Raw genomic sequence first — 12,431 nt, 5'->3', positions numbered from 1 at the left:
CCTGAAGGACTGTCTAGTTTCCTCAGTGGGTCTCAGTACTATACAGAGTCAAAGACACAGACCACGTGCATGCACTATACTGTCCCTGATGGTGGGCTAAGGGACCGACCATAAGCAAATTGCAGAATCCAGCCTCTCGTAGAAGATGAGACTCCCTCATATTCAAAACTTGATAACTGAGTGAGCCCAATTCCCTGGAGAAAACAGTGATGACATGCAGATGAGCAGGTTAAGGAGGTACTTCAGCATTTAAGACAAATGTTACTCATTTGGCTTCAAAAGAAGCTACTTCTGTGGAATTTGCATAATTTCCATTTCATAGACATGCTTATCAGCAAGTTATAATTGTTAGCATTAAAAAGTCAGCTCCAAAGTCTAGATGACGTTCTCATTATCTAAATTTATTAAAAAAACATTGGGACTTGATAAAATTATATAAATAAACTATAATCTTCCTTTGTGAGAAAGTTTAAGGAGATAAAGATTTCAAAAGATTCTAAAAAAGAAAATGCAAGTAGATACAAAACCCATCTAGTATATAAATAAAATCTCTATGGTATCTATCTATATATGGCATCTCTGTGTCTATATATCTATATCTAATTTTAACCAGAAGAAATCCCCCTGGGAATCAGTCTGATTAATGGATTCTAAAAATGACTGATGAGAGATAAAATATCTCCTTCTGAATTTCTCTATTTTATTGTCTTTACTTATTACACTCAGAATAACACAATAGGAGCATAAAGAAGCTAAATGACCTATTTCTTTAGAGAACCTATTTCTTAAAGGAGAAATGAAATATTCCCACTCAAGGTAGACTTCTCATTTATGTAATTTGTGCCTTCTTGAAGAGCATTAAGTAAATTGAGGGTTTTGTTATGGTTTTGGTGGATATTTTTGTAAACTGAATCCTATTTTAAATATACTTGGAGAGTTTGCTATTTTAAAGGAAGCCTTGGGACTTCCCTGGTGGCGCAGTGGTTAAGAATCTGCCTGCCAATGCAGGGGACACAGGTTTGACCATTGGTCCAGCAAGATCCCACATGCCATGGAGCAGCTAAGCCCGTGCACGCGCCACAACTACTGAGCCTGTGCTCCAGAGCCCGTGAGCCACAACTACTGAGCCCGCGTGCCACAGCTACTGAAGCCTGCACACCTAGAGGCTGTGCTCCGCAACAAGAGAAGCCTGTGCGTTGCAAGGAAGAGTAGCCCCTGCTCACCGCAACTAAGGAAAGCCCGCGTGCAGCAACGAAGACCCAACGCAGCCAAAAATAAATAAATAAGTAAATGAATAAATTTATAAATAAATAAAGGAAGGCCTAATCCTTTTATAATGAAAATTGAATATATTAAACATTCACACACACATATACACACAGACACACACACATTTAAGTAGCTATCACTGATTCAGCACCAGAAGGCTTTAAGCCTAGTAGGCTTAACATATCAGTCAAGTTTCGGGGGATTAATGCAGGCCTTACTTAGAAGAAAATCTCAGTTCTGTTGTGGTGACATGAAGTGGATGTGTAGAATAAACGGTTTAGAGCATCACCAGGCCGTATGTGATTAAGTGCAGGAGTAAGTGATTCAGACCAACAATTCTCACCCTGAAATGCTTCTCACTTTAAAGCTCAAGTCACTGGGAGAATCTTTTTAAAAGATAAAGTCTGATCTTATAGGTCTGAGGTGGGGCCTGAGGCTCTGTATTTGTGTTTAATAAGCCTCAGCTGTTGTGAATGCTACTGGTCTGAGGACCACACTTTGAGTAGCAAGGAGCTAGTGTAGAACAGTCACAATCATAGGATTTTAAAACAGGGAGAATTAATAAGATCTGGCATGGAAACCTCTCCCTAACCCTCTTTAGCTTTAGTAATATGAATAGTCACGTCTTAATTTCTCTGCTTAGTATACACACACACACACACACACACACACACACACACATTTAAGCAGACACATTAAAGCATCATGACCATATATATCCCTATCTATCTATCTATCTATCTATCTAGTCTTAGTCTGTTCAGGCTGCTATAACAAAAATACCACAGACTGGGTGGCTTATAAACAACAGAAACTTATTTCTCACAGTTCTGGAGGCTGGAAAGTCCAAGATCAAGAGCCAGCAGATTCAATGTCCTGTAGGTGTCCACTTTGGGGTTGCAGACTGCTGACTTCTCTCTGTGTCCTCACATGGCAGAAGGGATGAGGGAGCTCTCTTGGGCCTCTTTTATAAGGGTGCTAATCCCATTCATGAGGGGGCTGCCCTCTGAATGTATGTGTGTGTCCCCCCAAAATCCATATGTAGAAATCTTAAACTCCAAGGTGATGGTATTAGGAGGTGGGGCCTTTGGGATGTAAGTAGGTCATGAGGGCAGCGGGAAATCATGTAGTGACTTAGAATTTCCTTGGGAGTTGTTTTACAGGCTGGTGGTCAGTGTTCTGAAGTTTCTTAGTGCCTGTCTCGAGGATTTTTGGTGCTGTTCATATTTGATTATCTAATTAAACATGATTGTCTTGGGCAGTGCATGGAGGTTTAGGCCCAACTGTACAGTTGGAGGATACAGCCTCCACACAAGACCACCCTTCCCTCTGGCACCAACTGAAGTGTGGGGTTCCCAAAACCACTCTCAGTTTGAGAGTGGAAAGAATCACAGGACTCACTGAAATCTGTTACACTCAGAGTTATGGTTTATTAGCAGGAAAGGATACAGATTAAGATCAGCCAAAGGAAGAGACACATAGGACAGAATCCAGGAAAGTTCCAAATGCAGAGCTTTCATTGACTTCTCTGTGGAGTCAGGACGTGTTACTCTCCTGGTATTGATGCGTGAGAATACATACAATGTCGCCAACCAGGGAGGCTCACTCAGGCTTCAGTGTTCAGAGTCTTTACTGGAGCTCCATGATTGATTGGTTGCCCATGTGTTTGATCTCAGTCCCCAGATGGACTGATACCGTGGGACCCAAAGCCATATTGTTGGTCTCTCTGGTGTGGCCACCCCCCACCCTAAGTCATATCATTAGACTCTGCATCACCCAGTGTTCCCTGGCAAACAAAGCCATTCTTACCAGGCATGACATTCTAAGGATCCAGAGGTTAACCCCAGAAGCAGAGGGCAAAGTTCTGACCTTCTGTTTGGACAAGACCAAATTCTTTACTATACTTGGACGAGTTTTTCAAAGTTCTGGTTGAGACCAATCAGTGGCCAGTGAAATCAATTAAGATAGTCCCCATTGGCATTTCACTGAAGGTCACATTTTAGAAGTTTGAATGACATTGACTTAGAGTAATTAATGTAAATGAAATTGGAACTGCGTTACTTAACTTGGGAGTAGTTCAGGTGAGACGCTGTTGCCTCACTCAGGAGTGACCAGACCTTTGTATAAACACCTTAGGGGTTTTAATATTCTTGTTTTGATAAGTGCTTATGCATGCTAACGGGGGCTAATGCTTTAAGATCTATCTGTCACTTTAAAACAAAATGTACATTGATTTTTACAGTAATGCATCAAAAGTATCAAAAATAAGAATATAAATAAAGGCAACTATAAACACATTCTTGCCGTGAATAATTCATTTACATGTGTATGTGTGAAAAGAACTTGTAAGCTGTAAATACTTTCTACATTTTAGTGGCTATTTGGTTTCCTACAGTTTGGTTCAGCTACCAAACAGCTTATTACACTTGGCTCTGGAATCAAGCAGGTATGGATTCAAATCCCAACCCTTTTACTGATACACTGTGTGACTTGGACAAGTCACTTATCTTCTCTCAGCCTCAGTTTTGTCATCTGTAAAATTAGGATAATAATAGCTGTGCTTTTTTGACCGTTGTGACGGTTAAATATAAGTGAATTGTTTAACACAATGACTGATATGTAGTAGGTGCTTAACAAATGTTGGCTATTATTATTATTAACATCAAAAATTTTTAGGCTGCTGTTGATAGGAAGGGTTCTATGGGAAGCAGTTGGTTTGTAGTGAGACTGTGTAGTGGAGAAGAAGTCTGTGGTTAGAAGCACAAGCTCTAGAACCTGACGACTGGAGTACAAATCCCATCTCTACCACTTACCAGCTCTGCGATCTTGGGCAAGTTAGTCAACTTCTCTGGACTTCCGTTTTATAGATACATTTGTCTATCCTTATGCCAATACCACCTTTTCTTAATTACTGTAGCTTTATAGTAAATCTTGAAATCAATAGTGTGAGTCCTCTAAATTTGTTGTTTTTTCAAGATCATTATGGCTGTTCTAGAACCTTTGCACTTCCACTTAAAGGTTTGAAGACAAAAAGACAACCCTCAGAATGGGAGAAAATATTTGCAAAGGAAACAACAGACAAAGAATTAATCTCCAAAATATACAAACAGCTCACGGAGCTCAATATCAAAAAAACAAACCACCCAATTTAAAAATGGGCCTGTTGGAATTTTGATTGAAATTGCATTGAATTGGTTAATGTCGGTTACAGTTCATCAATGAAACCATCCAGGCTTAGAGTTTTCTTTGTGGGAAAGTTTTTGATTATGAATTTGCAGTGATATCCCTTCTTTCATTCCTGATAATTTTTAATAATTTCTGTTCTCTCTCTCTCTCTCTTAAATCAGTATTTTGGTGGCTTTTCTTTTTTCTTTTCTTTTTTTTGACTGTGTTGGGTCTTCTTTGCTGTGTGTGGGCTCTCTCTAGTTGTAGCAAGTGGGGGCTACTCTTCGTTGAGGTGCTCGGACTTCTCATTGTGATGGTTTCTCTTGTTGCGGAGCACGGGCTCTATGCACGCAGGCCCGGTAGTTGTGGCGCAAGGGCTTGGTTGCTCTGCGGCATGTGGGATCTTCGCAGACCAGGGATTGAACCTGTGTCCCCTGCATTGGCAGGCGGATTCTTAACCACTGCACCACCAGGGAATTCCCATCTGGTGGCTTATCATTTTTATTAATCTTTTCAGAGAACCAACTTTTGGCTCTGTTAATTTTCTGTATCATTTTTCAGTTTTCTATTTCATTGATTTCTGCTCCTTGTTTCTTCCTTCCTCTTATTTTTGTAATAATTTGCAGAAGCCATTTTGAGGGTAGTATATTCCAATATTTTCAATTCTTTTTACTCGCCATGATTTGACATTTAGGTAGTTCTGAAAATTTATAATTTTTGAGAGGTTTTGATTTTCTGATAGGTTTGCCCATTCATACTTTAAGGGATATTATCTACTCCCTGGACACTGCTTAGATAAGAAAAAAATTTGACTCTTTTTCCTATTTAAATTAGCAATTCAGATAAAACCCGAGTGAGTGAAAAAAATTTCTGTTTGATAATTATGTAGGACTCCTACATCTTCTCTTTTTCTGCAGATGTAATCATTAAAGAGAGTGCAGCTTTTGGAGAAATGCAGTGAATAAGAAACTTGGCCCATTATTAGACTTTATATGTCATGAAAATTCTATATGAATCTGCGCAATAAATGATTAGTCTTTGCCATTAACATTTAGATTTAAGTTTAAAAGAATATCTTGCACTCAATTCAAAACTGTCTACATCTATCTGAGTTAACTTTAGCTTCAACCCATAATCTAGAAACCACCCATCTGTGAGCTCCTGTCTACCCTTCTTTTCCCCCTGGCTCTGCAGTACCCATGTCACCCACATCTAAGTCCATTGCATCCTCAATCTGAAGACTGTTCTGGCTTAGCTCCTGAGACAACTCTGATGGAGGTAGTTCTAGCCTCTTCCGTGGCTCCTTGAACCGTCTACCTATGGACTTGTGCACTGTTCCCCACATCCATACCTGTGAATTGAAGTTGCTACTGTGCACTCCATTTTTACATTCCCCTAAGGCCTCCCAGGGACTCTGGAGAACTGGGGCTTTATCATGTCCTTATTAGTTCCTTCCCTAATACCAGGGCCTTGCTCCTGAACCTCACCAAGTGCCTGGGGCCTTGCTGAACACAGATTATTCTTCCTCAGCCCTCCCTGCCTGCCATGGTTCTGGAGCATCATGCCTGGCTGTTCTTCATCCATCTCCCCACCTGCCAAACCACAGCTCCCAGGGAACCTGGGTCTCCTCTCATATGTCTGCTTGTCTGTCTTTCACTGTGAGCCCCTGTAGCCATGTCTGCACAGCTCCTGGCTCTCCCAGTGAAGTCCCAGGCTGCTTCACACCTTTCTGCCCAAAGCCTTCTTCGCTTCAAGTAAATGGCTTGGCTTTGCCACATCCCAAGAAATAAGTGTTCCAAACTATTTGTACAACTTTAGAAATTTGAAATCTAATAATATTCTTTGATGGTGAAATTTCAATAATATGTCAGATATTTAAAATTATTTATGCTGAATCTGTTTAATCTTTTCATGCACAATAGAACCTAATCTGTGAATTTATTCAGATGTATAGGCATCTGATGCCTGTACCCGAAAGAGGAGCTCAATAAATATTGTTTAATTTTAGTTTCCTTTATTATATGAGGTAGAAATTTCTCTTGGGGATTTGTAATGGATGACAAATTCCTTTTCATAAAAATTTATTTTGTATAGATTTTGTTAACATTTAATAAAGTACTCTTTCCAAGCGTTGTGTAACACAACATACTAATCTTATCAAATTCACTACTTCTGGAAACACAATCTTGTCACATTTGAGGTAATAATAATAATCCTGAGTTAATTGATAAGAATTGATTAATCCATGTATGTTTATTATTGGAGGAAAATAAATACCATTGTCATTTCACAACATATCATAATCTTCCTGGCTTAATGAGAAAGAATGCGTCGGAGCTGGAATGCCTCAGTGTGCAGTGGCCGTGTGTAGGCTGAAAGAACAGTGCCCTAGAGTCTCCTACAATCAGAAGGAGAGTATTTGCTATAACTTAATAGGACATTTTAAGGATGACCGTGAAGAAGAGAAGCAAACCAAGGCATGTCGAAACCACTGAGAAAGCTAAAACCAGGAAGGCCAGGCTTATAAGACTGAAGACATGTCCCTTGGTGTTGACATGACCTTCATTATGTAACTTCAGTTCCGTGTCTTCAGGCTTCACCCCTCTCCAGAGCACCAGAATGAAATTTCAAAACCCTTGCTAGACCTTCTGAAGCTGCCTAAAACTCAGCATATCCAAAATGGAAGTATATTTGTTACTTGAGCAGGTATCGTCAGACCCCACTGTGTGTCAGGCATGGAACACAAGAGGCACGGTCCCTGCCTGCAGTTCATCTTCTCCCTATGGGCTTCCCCCTTCCTGGGCTCCTTCCCAGTCCTGCCCTGGGAGCAATTCCCCTGCCCTATCCACCCCTCCTGATGGTCCCATCTCCTTGCTTTACCTCCCTACCCATCCTCTCTTTTTCATCCCTTCTAACACTGCCCGGTTCAGGGACTTCCTAATAGCTTTCTTTATTTTTTCTTTTCTTTTTAAAAATCGTGGTATTTAACATGAGATTTACCCTCTTAAAGTTTTAAGTGTACATTACAGTATTGTTAACTATAGGCACGATGTTGTACAGCACATCTCTAGAACTTATTCATCTGATTTATGTGTATATTCATATAACTGAAACTCTGTACCTTTGGAAGAGCAACTCCCCATTTCTCAATAGATTTCTGAAAGGTCCCAGTCTCCACTCTCTTGCTTCTCCATTCTCCTGTGCTTACTCTTTGCTACATGGACCCCAAAACTCATTTTATTTGTTTGCTTGTCTGTCTCCTTAAGGATACTCTCAGCTATGTGGAATTACAGACTATTTTACTCATGAGTATATCCCCAGCACCTACCACAGAGTCAGTCAGTAAATATTTGTTGAATGAATGAGTGAGTGAATGAATGAATGAAAAACCTTGGTAATGTGGTTAGTGTGATTTGGCATGAGATTTGAATTCAAGCCCCCTCCTTCTCTATGCTGTGACATAGGCCTCAGTTGCCTCATATTTATAGTAGGGGTGTCAACACTGTATCTTGTCAGGGTTTGTGTGAGGGTTAAATGTAGATAACATGACTCAAAAAATTACCAAGCTGCTTAAATGTTGTTACTAATGCACAAAACATTTTTTTTGTGTGTGGGCTCCTGCTTTCTAAATTGAAATTTGTTGTTAGAGTATTTCTGCTCCGCACGGTCTGGACCATTCACCTTCCCCTCTGTCTACATCTATCTGAACTTTCTACATACTTACTGCTTCCCATTTCCTGGACACTCTGGACACCCCCTGCAGGTGCATGCCCAGCACCTTTGCTTACCTTGTTCCTCAGCCTAGATTGTCTTCCCACCCCACAGCCTTCACCAAATACAATCCTTCAAGTTCCCCTTAAGTGCCACTGGCCTTCTTGAAGACCTCTGTGTCCCAGTCAGATTTAATAATCCTTCTTTTCTCTAGCACCATTCAGTACCTTGATTATTTTTCCTCTTATTATACAGTAATTGGTCCTTGTGTTGTCATTGATGCTGTTCACAGATATTCCAGTACTCTCTCCTTCTTGGGACAGGGTGGGATTGCACCTCTTTGCCCACTTAGAGTTAGGTGTGGCCATGTGGCTTGCATTAGCCAATGAAATATGAGTAGAAGTAACATGTGTTGCTTAAGCTTTAAATGCCAGTGTTCACCATGTGTTTTCCCCCTTGGTGTATTCAGGATAGTGACCATTGTACCAGCCTGGGTCCCTGAGAGAGTCCCTCTGCTGACCCACGTGGTCATGTAGCACAAGGAGGGAACAAGCCACTGAGACTATGAGGTTCTTGGTGACTGAAGCATAACCTAGCCTATCTTATGCAGTTGTTTATATGTATGTCTTCGTCACTGGATTATAAATCCCTTAAAGGCAGGCTCTGCATCTAACTCACTTTATACCCACACTCACTTCTAACCTCCCTGCACCTAGTGGGTGCTCAAAGTAGTTTTACTTGAATCTTCCTGGAACACTGGAGAAGGATATGAATTTGGGAAGAGCTGGGAATGAATACTATTTTAGAAAGACTACATAGTACATGTCGGAGTAAATATCCCATTTCAGACCCTTAGATTTTTAATTTAAAAATTTTAATTTATTAAATATTATTTAAACTCACAAACATTTAAAAAATATTTACTACCTGACCCTTATAAGGAGACAAATTTCAGGAAGAAAAGAAGAGCTACACGGTCCAGGCATTGAGATGGATTAACTTAGCCACCTCACTGGCAGTGTCACTAGGGAACATTGACTTTGTGCTTTTAACATTGGCAAACAAGTTCTAGAAAGACACTTGAAGCTTAGGTTTATCCCAACATATTTTTCATGAAGTTATAAGATGCACATGCCACATTTTTTTTCTTTTTCTTTCTAAACACTTTTTCTTCATTTCTAAGTCAACCAGTGATTTGCAGTGAATTTTAAAGTCATTAGTATGAATTAATGCAGTATTGTTGTACTGATATTCTTTTCTAGATTTATTAGTGAGATATCTGTTTTAACATTAAGTTAGAGAGTTAAATTTTTTTATGGAGAAAGGCAAAGGACCTGAGTCATTCTAATGAGATAAATGTACAATTTTAATAGCACTAATAGAGCTATTCATTTTATTGGCTTGAAAAGAAGACTAATGGTTTATATCACTTGACTTTCTCAATTTGTCATGTCTATGATTCACTAATGTACCTTCTGAGCAGCTGGATTTGGGCCTCCATGGCCCAGCTCTGTAAGTCCCTTTTCCCAGAAGAGGAGATACTTTCAGTGAATGAAAATCTGTGCCCTCCCCCCAACTGCTGCCCCCAGCATTACACTCTCCAAGGGAATTCACCTGCAGCTTCTCTATCAGTGAACCCTATGTATACAGATATACAGATCATATTTGTGATTGTTACTCCCCAGGAGACATGTTTTTATTAAAAAGATTTTGGCATTTATTTTAAAATGTATTCTTTATTAGAAATAGACTAATAGACTCTTCCCCCCCCCCCCCCCCGGTACGTGGGCCTCTCACTGTTGTGGCCTCTCCCATTGTGGAGCACAGCTCCAGACGCGCAGGCTCAGTGGCCATGGCTCACGGGCCCAGCCGCTCCGTGGCATGTGGGATCTTCCCGGACCGGGGCATGAACCCGTGACCCCTGCCTCGGCAGGCGGACTCTCAACCACTGTGCCACCAGGGAAGCCCCCTAATAGACTCTTTATTAGAAATCTAACTAATAGACTCTTTAGTTAGAAATCTATCTTTATATCATTTAAATTTACTCCTGAGTAGTATTTCATATACCATGCTATCATTATCCATTCTCTTGTGAATAGACACATTGCTGCTTGCTTACTTTTTCCCTCCCTCCCTCCCTTCCTTCCTTCCCTTCTTCCCTCCCTCCCTCCCTCCCTCCCTCCCTCCCTCCCTCCCTCCCTCCCTCCCTCCCTCCCTTCCTTCCTTCCTTCCTTCCTTCCTTTCGTACAGCTACACCGAATGTGGATAAAATCTCCAACATGATGTTGAGTGAAAGAAAGCAAGTTCCAGAATACATACGCTATTTAAATAAAGTCCAAACAAAAACCTGCATACATGCAGAGTAAAACTATATATTAAAAACACTAGGAAATGATGAAGACAAAATTCAGGATAGTGGCATTTTCATGGGGAGAGAGGAGGATGTGCCTGGGGAGGGGAATGTAGGAGCATCATTGTTTGGTAATGTGTTTCTTAAAGTGAGTGGTGAGCCCACCAGTGTTCATTTTATTTTCCTTCACATGTGTGTGTGAGCATGTATTTGTACTTATATGTTTGAAATATAAGAGAAAAGAAAGTTATTTTCTCTTGTAAGCCATGTGCTCAATGTCAAAATCGTGGATTTTCCTGCTGAGAAGTAAAATTACCTTTTGACAAACTAGATTTTTTAATTGGCTTCTTAATTGGCTGTTGGCATCCAGTAGATACTAAAAGAAGGATGGTATCTCAGAAGTTGGGAAACAACAGCCCACAGGACAAATCTGGTGGACTCTGTTTTTGTATGGCCCATGAGCTAAGAATGGCTTTACATTTTAAAGTTCATTTTAAAACATAATTTTCATTTTAAATGAAAAAAATTCAAAGAAGAATAGTATTTCGTGACACATGAAAATTATATGATATTCAAATTGCAGTGTCCATAAATAAAGTTTTACTGGAACACAGATGTGTTCATTCATTTATGGATCGTCCGTGGCTGCCTTCACACTACCATGGCAGAGTCAGGTAGTTGCAACAGAGACACTGTGGCCTTCAAAGACTAAAATATTTATTATCTGATCCTTTTCAGGAAGAGTATAATGTAAAAGAAGCTGATGTTAAAAGGTAAAATTAATTAGCTCTTACATTTTCAGAATCAGGCAAACCTCAGTTTGAATCTTCAGTCAACTCCTTACTAAATGGAGCTGTCTGATCCTCAACAGAAATTATTTAATAAGACAGTGAATGAGAAAATGCCTAGCAAACCAACTGGCACACATTAGGGACTTAATTGTTTTTTTTTCTTTTGAGATTAAAGTTCTGGCTGATATTAGCCCAAAGGGTCTGAGCAAGACATCTCTTTATTCTTTGCACATTCATATTAGTTATGTTTGGATAACTTGCATCTATGGACTGACGTTAGACAAGTCCCCTCATATTCTGAGCCTCAGTTTCCCCATCTATAAAGTGAGAGTAGTAATAACAATCTCCCAAGGTTATGCTGAGGATTAGCAATAACAATGGTTGTTACAGTTACTGGCTCAGATCCCTTGCTCACAATCTGGTTATTTATGTGGTACATTTCTCCAGAGAACATGTTGCTCATTGAAAATCCAGACTTTTTTTTTTTTTAATTTATTTTTGGCTGCATTGGGTCTTCATTGCTGCGTGTGGGCTTTCTCTAGTTGCGGCGAGGGGGCGCTGCTCTTCGTTGCGGTGCACGGGGCTTCTCATTGCGGTGGCTTCTCTTGCTGCGGAGCACAGGCTCTAGGCATGCGGGCTTCAGTAGCTGTGGCATGCAGGCTCAGTAGTTGTCGCTCGCAGGCTCTAGAGTGCAGGCTCAGTAGTTGTGGCTCATGGGCTTAGTTGCTACACGGCACGTGGGATCCTCCCGGACCAGGGATCGAACCTTTGTCCCCTATATTGGCAGGCAGATTCTTAACCACTGCACTACCAGAGAAGCCCCGAAAATCCAGCCTTTTCAAAGGCTATCAACAGAGCTGAACTACAGGCTAGGGGTAAAGCTGATCTAGAGCTCTGCCACTAACTGAGAGATTCTGGGCACACCACTTAACTACTCTCCACTTTATTCTTTGCATATTTGAAGAAGGATCAGGTAGCTTCCTAGATAGCTCAGGATTTATGTGTTAAAGCTATCATCCACTATTCTATCAAAATGAAGCTTGAGTTAAGGAATACAGTTTGACCAAAGTTTTTTGGAGTACCAGTTTAAAAAATATGGACATTTTTCATCATCAAAAATGTTCTAACGTAATCACAGTCTTTAG

This window comes from Delphinapterus leucas, chromosome 13 (assembly GCF_059928025.1).
Source record: "Delphinapterus leucas isolate spDelLeu-1000000601 "Yukka" chromosome 13, BTC_Dleu_Yukka2, whole genome shotgun sequence".
Taxonomy (NCBI): Eukaryota; Metazoa; Chordata; class Mammalia; order Artiodactyla; family Monodontidae; genus Delphinapterus; species Delphinapterus leucas.
The sequence above is the reverse complement of the archived record's forward strand: the minus strand, read 5'-3'. Positions refer to the sequence as shown.